At 45.5% G+C, this 9,345-nt stretch overlaps 1 pseudogene across 1 annotated transcript; it reads right to left on the bottom strand.

Moving 5' to 3' along the window:
* Positions 1-862: 862 nt before the first annotated feature.
* LOC106570572 (uncharacterized) lies at positions 863-7,002 on the bottom strand (annotated as a pseudogene). Its single transcript, XR_014380455.1, has 5 exons — positions 6,485-7,002; positions 5,698-5,996; positions 5,419-5,542; positions 4,383-4,524; positions 863-1,558 (listed from the first exon to the last, which is right to left on the bottom strand). The product of XR_014380455.1 is annotated as an uncharacterized LOC106570572 (transcript).
* Positions 7,003-9,345: the final 2,343 nt, after the last annotated feature.

Raw genomic sequence — 9,345 nt, 5'->3', positions numbered from 1 at the left:
TTACGCAGGATTGGTCGGTCACTTGAATCCCCTGAGTGATGGGAATCCAGACAAGACCAGAGGAGTGCCTTCCTACACACTAACACCTTATACACACACTAGTCCACACAGATACATCCAGCAGACCTCTCATCGGCGAGGAGGTGGAGGAGGAGGAGGAGGGTAGACATATTGTATAACATTCAGGATCTGATCTGTGAGTCAGAATGAGAACTGCCTCAGTCTGGTTCTGCTGAAGAAAGGACTGGACAGTATAATGCAAACCTGCTGCTGAATATGTGGCCCAGCCAGCCAGATAGACAGACAGACAAACAGCCTGATACACAGCCAGCCTGACACACAGCAAGCTAGGCAAGACAGACAGACAGCTAGACAAGACAGACAGACAGCCTGATACACAGCCAGCCAGCCAGCCAGACAGACAGACAGACAAACAGCCTGATACACAGCCAGCCTGACACACAGCAAGCTAGGCAAGACAGACAGACAGCTAGACAAGACAGACAGACAGCCTGATACACAGCCAGCCAGCAAGACACACAGCCAGCTAGACAAGACAGACAGACAGCTTGATACACAGCCAGCCAGCAAGACACACAGCCAGCTAGACAAGACAGACAGACAGCTTGATACACAGCCAGCCAGCAAGACACACAGCCAGCTAGACAAGACAGACAGACAGCCTGATACACAGGCAGCCAGCTAGACCAGACAGACAGCTAGACACACAGCCAGCCAGCTAGACAAGACAGACAGACAGCCTGATACACAGGCAGCCAGCTAGACAAGACAGCCTGATACACAGCCAGCCAGACAGACAGACAGCCAGACAGAGAGTACAGCACATTAAAGATCCAAGTAATAGTTTTCAGTTCAGTTTAATTTAGAATATGCGGAATGGCCAATATGCAAACAAGCCCGTCACATTTCACCCTTCAACCTGATCTGAAACATTCCTTATCAATATAGGAGTAGCTGAGAGTCAACAGCTGCAAATGAACAATAAATAAACTAATAAATTACCTAACATTCTTTTCAGATATTTCAGATTCATTCTGCTTGTCTGGCTAAGCAGTAAATAGGAAAAAGTTCAGGATCAATACTTTGTGAATGAAGAGAACCACAGCCATGCTGTTCTGAGGCCTCCCCATAATACTTCCATTTCACGTTTTATCAGGCTCCTCCTGTCCTGAGTGGATTTCAGTCTGAGCCGTATGTCTCCACGGGCAGATCTCTCTCAGGTCTGTAGGCCTAGATCTGTTTTACAGGCCTTCTGTTCAGTTCTAGAAGCCCAAGGTTTGGGTTTTGTTCAATAGAGAGAAAACATTTACTCAAACTTAACAGAACACGTTTTCATTTTCCGTTGCAAAGTGTTGGTGTGTCCTGCTCAACACGACATTAATGTTCAGGTTATCAGTCATCTGACCCCTCTGAGCTGCACCACCATGGGTCCAGCTACGATGGCATAGTCCTGTTGTGTTGAAAGAAGAAGAGGCTGGTGAAGATGGGGAACAGGAAAACGATGGAGAAGTTCTTATTCACCGCCCGCACCGTGGAACTGGGAGAGAAAGGGTTGGATGTTACTTTTACAAGACATGATAATAAATAATACTAATCACATAGCAATAACCTAAACATGTAATACCAGGGTAATATCAGTGGAAACAGTACCAGAAAATGAACTGCTAACAAAACAAGGGTAAAAATGTCCAACTGGCTCAGTTGGTAGAGCATGGCACGTGCCACAGGGGACTAGTACGAAAAAGTATCAAAATAAATGTATGCACTTACAGCCTGAGTCGATCAGCATAAGAACGTCTGCTAAATTACTCAAATGTAAATCGGCATTAAAACCCACTTTCAAAGAAAACTTTCTCCATCTCAGAGGTAGGCTTCACATTTAAGTAGTACCTTATGAACTCACAATAGTCAGGCTCCAGTGTGCCTTTCATATTCAACACTCAGGCTCCAGTGTGCCTTTCATATTCAACGCCCAGGCTCCAGTGTGCCTTTCATATTCAACGCCCAGGCTCCAGTGTGCCTTTCATATTCAACGCCCAGGCTCCAGTGTGCCTTTCATATTCAACGCCCAGGCTCCAGTGTGCCTTTCATATTCAACACTCAGGCTCCAGTGTGCCTTTCATATTCAACGCCCAGGCTCCAGTGTGCCTTTCATATTCAACGCCCAGGCTCCAGTGTGCCTTTCATATTCAAGACTCAGGCTCCAGTGTGCCTTTCATATTCAAGACTCAGGCTCCAGTGTGCCTTTCATATTCAAGACTCAGGCTCCAGTGTGCCTTTCATATTCAACACTCAGGCTCCAGTGTGCCTTTCATATTCAACGCCCAGGCTCCAGTGTGCCTTTCATATTCAACGCCCAGGCTCCAGTGTGCCTTTCATATTCAAGACTCAGGCTCCAGTGTGCCTTTCATATTCAACACCCAGGCTCCAGTGTGCCTTTCATATTCAACGCCCAGGCTCCAGCGTGCCTTTCATATTCAACACTCAGGCTCCAGTGTGCCTTTCATATTCAACACTCAGGCTCCAGTGTGCCTTTCATATTCAACACTCAGGCTCCAGTGTGCCTTTCATATTCAACACTCAGGCTCCAGTGTGCCTTTCATATTCAACACTCAGGCTCCAGTGTGCCTTTCATATTCAAGGCTCAGGCTCCAGTGTGCCTTTCATATTCAACACTCAGGCTCCAGTGTGCCTTTCATATTCAACACTCAGGCTCCAGTGTGCCTTTCATATTCAACACTCAGGCTCCAGTGTGCCTTTCATATTCAAGGCTCAGGGTCCAGTGTGCCTTTCATATTCAACACTCAGGCTCCAGTGTGCCTTTCATATTCAAGGCTCAGGCTCCAGTGTGCCTTTCATATTCAACACTCAGGGTCCAGTGTGCCTTTCATATTCAACACTCAGGGTCCAGTGTGCCTTTCATATTCAAGGCTCAGGGTCCAGTGTGCCTTTCATATTCAACGCTCAGGCTCCAGTGTGCCTTTCATATTCAAGGCTCAGGCTCCAGTGTGCCTTTCATATTCAACACTCAGGGTCCAGTGTGCCTTTCATATTCAAGGCTCAGGGTCCAGTGTGCCTTTCATATTCAACACTCAGGCTCCAGTGTGCCTTTCATATTCAACACTCAGGCTCCAGTGTGCCTTTCATATTCAACACTCAGGCTCCAGTGTGCCTTTCATATTCAAGGCTCAGGCTCCAGTGTGCCTTTCATATTCAAGGCTCAGGCTCCAGTGTGCCTTTCATATTCAAGGCTCAGGCTCCAGTGTGCCTTTCATATTCAAGGCTCAGGCTCCAGTGTGCCTTTCATATTCAAGGCTCAGGCTCCAGTGTGCCTTTCATATTCAAGGCTCAGGCTCCAGTGTGCCTTTCATATTCAACACTCAGGGTCCAGTGTGCCTTTCATATTCAACACTCAGGGTCCAGTGTGCCTTTCATATTCAAGGCTCAGGGTCCAGTGTGCCTTTCATATTCAACACTCAGGCTCCAGTGTGCCTTTCATATTCAAGGCTCAGGCTCCAGTGTGCCTTTCATATTCAACACTCAGGGTCCAGTGTGCCTTTCATATTCAAGGCTCAGGGTCCAGTGTGCCTTTCATATTCAACACTCAGCCTCCAGTGTGCCTTTCATATTCAACACTCAGGCTCCAGTGTGCCTTTCATATTCAAGGCTCAGGCTCCAGTGTGCCTTTCATATTCAACACTCAGGCTCCAGTGTGCCTTTCATATTCAAGGCTCAGGCTCCAGTGTGCCTTTCATATTCAACACTCAGGGTCCAGTGTGCCTTTCATATTCAAGGCTCAGGGTCCAGTGTGCCTTTCATATTCAACACTCAGCCTCCAGTGTGCCTTTCATATTCAACACTCAGGCTCCAGTGTGCCTTTCATATTCAAGGCTCAGGCTCCAGTGTGCCTTTCATATTCAACACTCAGGCTCCAGTGTGCCTTTCATATTCAAGGCTCAGGCTCCAGTGTGCCTTTCATATTCAACACTCAGGGTCCAGTGTGCCTTTCATATTCAACACTCAGGCTCCAGTGTGCCTTTCATATTCAAGGCTCAGGCTCCAGTGTGCCTTTCATATTCAAGGCTCAGGCTCCAGTGTGCCTTTCATATTCAAGGCTCAGGCTCCAGTGTGCCTTTCATATTCAAGGCTCAGGCTCCAGTGTGCCTTTCATATTCAAGGCTCAGGCTCCAGTGTGCCTTTCATATTCAACACTCAGGGTCCAGGTATTCATGGTCACACCCTTCCATATGGAAATGTATTAGTAGTACCAGTGGTAGATGTCTGTAGGCCAAACAAACCAGTCATATTCAGATCTGTTTTCAACGCCAACCAAGATGTGTCACATGCCGTCAGTGACTTACGCAGATAGGGTGACGTTAGATGCCGGTACCACCACCAGGACCGGTTGGGTCGGACCAGGACTGAGCTGTCACATGTCACGACTTGAAAACCCAGGAGGATCTTCCCCGGGGTGGCACCGCCCCGATCCCACATACAGATGATCTGAGAGGAGGAGAACAGAGTGACAGTGGTAATATAACACATTAAGTGAAAGATTCTTCAGAGAGATCCATGTTGATGCAATTCACACATATCATCTGTGGTAGGAAGGAGGTGATTTAGGTGTTTTCCACTGTTAATACAGGGCTTTAAGTTGTCACTTATTTTCAATGCTTAGTAACTTTATGGGTAACCAATATAATCCATATTAAGCTCACTGAAACAGACCAGCAACCTGTGCCTGTATTCACAAAGTGTCTCAGAGTACTGTAGGAGTGCTGATCTAGGATCAGGTCCCTCCTCTAATTCATTATGATTTAGGCATAACTGATCCTAGATCAGCACTCTGACTCTGAGATGCTACTGTACCTCATAGAAACAGACCAGCACCCTGTAGACCAGAGCTACTGTACCTCATAGAAACAGACCAGCACCCTGTAGACCAGAGCTACTGTACCTCATAGAAACAGACCAGCACCCTGTAGACCAGAGCTACTGTACCTCATAGAAACAGACCAGCACCCTGTAGACCAGAGCTACTGTACCTCATAGAAACAGACCAGCACCCTGTAGACCAGAGCTACTGTACCTCATAGAAACAGACCAGCACCCTGTAGACCAGAGCTACTGTACCTCATAGAAACAGACCAGCACCATGTAGACCAGAGCTACTGTACCTCATAGAAACAGACCAGCACCCTGTAGACCAGAGCTACTGTACCTCATAGAAACAGACCAGCACCCTGTAGACCAGAGCTACTGTACCTCATAGAAACAGACCAGCACCCTGTAGACCAGAGCTACTGTACCTCATAGAAACAGACCAGCACCCTGTAGACCAGAGCTACTGTACCTCATAGAAACAGACCAGCACCCTGTAGACCAGAGCTACTGTACCTCATAGAAACAGACCAGCACCCTGTAGACCAGAGCTACAGCCATAATCTTCTGCAGGTCCTCCATAGACGTGTTCTCATCTATCTCCTCAACTATGAAGTGGGTGATGAACTTAGTGATGTCCCTGCGGGGGAGAATAGAAGAGTGGGCTATAATAGAATCTAATAATTATGGCCTACTATGATAATGAAAATTAATGTTCATTAACATGGTATTTTCGCATATTTCTTTCTCATTCAAGGCCAAGGAAATTATAAAAGGCTAGACTGATTGACTCACTTCATGCCACTAAAGTGTATGATCCACAGAATGATGGTTGCCTTGACACATAATAGAATAAACAAGTCCACCGTCTCAGCCAGGAATCTGTGGAGGGGAGAAGGCTGCAGGGGAGAAGGCTGCAGGGGAGAAGACTGCAGGGGAGAAGGCTGCAGGGGAGAAGACTGCAGGGGAGAAGGCTGCAGGGGAGAAGGCTGCAGGGGAGAAGACTGCAGGGGAGAAGACTGCAGGGGAGAAGGCTGCAGGGGAGAAGACTGCAGGGGAGAAGACTGCAGGGGAGAAGGCTGCAGGGGAGAAGACTGCAGGGGAGAAGGCCATTTCAGGGAATGTATCCAGGTATAACAGTACTATAATCTGCCCTGCTTTAGATAAAGTTCAAGTACCTTCCAGAGATTGTGAGCAGGTCTACTTTAAACCCCTGATCAATCCATTTCACTTAGTTCAGCCAAGTCAATGTCTACGTGATTTGCCTTAGGTCTGGAGGGTTCAAGAACTGATGTAAAACAAATGTGTACTATTCAGATCAAGGCCTCAGCAGATTGTATGCATGAGTGGGTACCCATCACGGTCAGCCAGCTGCTTGCTCAAGAGGCTATTCATGTGAACCTGTGCAAGCCATTAAATATTGTCATGAACAAACAGAGGAAAGGTGTTGTCTTTGTTTACATGATATGGATTCCCTGTAGCTATTTGACAAAGTAGGCCTAGTACAAAACCAAACATGAGTGTCAGCCTTTCTACAGTTATCGTCATTTTTGTAATCATTGACTTGATGTAATTAGTGTACCTGTTCAGGGTGCGTTTCTGTTCTGTTGTTGCACCGGCCTTGTATCATGAGGCTGTCCCAGCTGTCATCTGCTGCCCGGTCTGAGCACCCGTAGTCAGGGGCGCAGGGAATGGATACCCCATTCCCAGAGAGTTGTACACATATCGTGCATCTAAAGTTGGTTGTCCTGCGGGCCACGGAGTTCCAGTCGGCGCTTGATAGTTTGCAGCTACGGGGAAATTGCATGGAGAAAAATGAAACGTAGTCAGATTCATACAGCTTTGCCAATTTACATAGCCCCAGTAGTACTGCCACATCCATTCCTGCATCTTTGCGCAGTATTCAGTTGTAGCGTTGACGATTGTTTGCGCTTCTTGGCTCGAACGCGGGCCATTCTCTGTAGTAGTGTCTGTGGCCATGGTTCAACGACTTCGAAATCTCACTTAAATCCTTTAAAACGTCTATCCCTAGCAGATCATCTTTGCTAGTTATCCATGCTAGCACAGAGTATCTAAACTCAGAGGAGCAACATCGCGAGACTTCCGGGAACGCTTGTTAAGCAGACCTTCTTCTTTGATGAGGTTTAAGGGTGATTGGCATCAAATACATGTTGCATTACCGCCACCTACTAGACTGGAGTATAACTCCCTTGTACTTTACTTGAAAAAAGTAAAATAAGTCAACAAATACACTACCATCTAACCCTGCACCAGTTGAGGCTGCTGAGGGGAGGACGGCTCATAATAATGTCTGGAATGGAGTCGGTGGAATGGTATCAACCACATGGAAACCACATAGTTGATGTATATGATACCATTCCATTGACTCTATTCCAGCCATTATTATGAGCCGTCCTCCCCTCAGCAGCCTCCACTGCCCTACACTCATTAAAAACCCACCGCCCTACTCCACTATTTAAACCTATCTAGTCCTACCTCAGGCCAACAACCTGAAAGGACGGGACACCACCACTCAACAAACCCTTTAACTCTGACATCAAATCTCTACACCCAAATACTTCTTTGTAGCTGCTACCACAACCTCTATTTTCTGCTATTTACATCCAATCCCTGTAGTAAGGTTCATAACTACTGCTATGAATGCTAAAAAGACAATCTTACTCAAGCATACACTACCGGTCAAAAGTTTGGCGTCACATATAAATGTCCTTGTTTTTGAAAGAAAAGCTATTTTTTTGTCCATTAAAAGAACATCAAATTGATCAGAAATACAGTGTACACATTGTTAATGTTGTAAATGACTATTGTAGCTGGAAATGGCTGATTTTTAATGGAATATCTACAGAGGCCCATTATCAGCAACCATCACTCCTGTGGTCCAATGGCACGTTGTGTTATTTAATCCAAGTTTATCATTTTAAAAGGCTAATTGATCATTAGAAAACCCTTTTGCAATGATGTTAGCACAGCTGAAAACTGTTGTTCTGATTAAAGAAGCAATAAAACTGGCCTTCTAGTTGAGTATCTGGAGCATCAGCATTTGTGGGTTCCATTACAGGTTCAAAATGTCCAGAAAAAAATGACTTTCTTCTGAAACTTGTCAGTCTATTCTTCTTCTGAGAAATTAAGGCTATTCCATGCGAGAAATTTCCAAGAAACTGAAGATCTCGTACAACGCTGTGTACTACTCCCTTCACAGAACAGTGCAAACTGGCACTAACCAGAATAATTATTAGGTTATATCATTAGGCTATGAGTAGGCCAGTTATTAGGTTATATCATTAGGCTATGAGTAGGCCAGTTATTAGGTTATATCATTAGGCTATGAGTAGGCCAGTTATTAGGTTATATCATTAGGCTATGAGTAGGCCAGTTATTAGGTTATATCATTAGGCTATGAGTAGGCCAGTTATTAGGTTATATCATTAGGCTATGAGTAGGCCAGTTATTAGGTTATATCATTAGGCTATGAGTAGGCCAGTTATTATACTGAAAATGTTTTTAAAAGCAACATGTAAAGTGTTGGTCCAATGTTTCATGAGCTGAAATAAAAGATCCCAGAAATGTTCCCTACACACAAAAAGCTTATTTCTCTCAAATGATGATTTCTCCTTTGCAAAGATAATACATTCACCTGACAGCTGTGGCATATCAAGAAGGTTCTTTAAAAAAAATGCCTTCCTCACCATCTTAAGTAAGCATGCCACATTCAAGAAATTTAGAACCAGGAACAGATATAGCCCTTGGTTCTCCCCAGACCTGACTGCCCTTAACCAACACAAAAACATCCTGTGGCATTCTGCATTAGCATCGAATAGCCCCCGTGATATGCAACTTTTCAGGGAAGTTAGGAACCAATATACACAGGCAGTTAGAAAAACAAAGGCTAGCTTTTTCAAGCAGAAATTTTCTTCCTGCAACACAAACTCAAAAAAGTTCTGGGACACTGTAAAGTCCATGGAGAATAACAACACCTCCTCCCAGCTGCCCACTGCACTGAGGATAGGAAACTCTGTCACCACCGATAAATCCACTATAATTGAGAATTTCAATAAGCATTTTTCTGCGGCTGGCTGTGCTTTCCACCTGGCTACCCCTACCGCGGTCAACAGCACTGCACCCCCCACAGCTACTCGCCCAAGCCTTCCCATTTCTCCTTCTCACAAATCCAGTCAGCTGATGTTCTGAAAGACCTGCAAAATCTGGACCCCTACAAATCATTTGGGCTAGACAATCTGGACCCTTTCTTTCTAAAATTATCTGCTGAAATTGTTACAACCCCTATTACTAGCCTGTTCAACCTCTCTTTCGTATCGTCTGAGATTCCCAAAGATTGGAAAGCAGCTGCGGTCATCCCCCTCTTCAAAGGGGGGGACACTCTTGACCCAAACTGCTACAGACCTATATCTATCCTACCCTGCC

This window comes from Salmo salar, chromosome 14 (genome assembly GCF_965601325.2).
Source record: "Salmo salar chromosome 14, fSalSal1, whole genome shotgun sequence".
In the NCBI taxonomy this organism is placed as follows: domain Eukaryota; kingdom Metazoa; phylum Chordata; class Actinopteri; order Salmoniformes; family Salmonidae; genus Salmo; species Salmo salar.
Note: the sequence above shows the minus strand (reverse complement) of the source record. Positions and strands in the feature narration are given on the sequence as shown.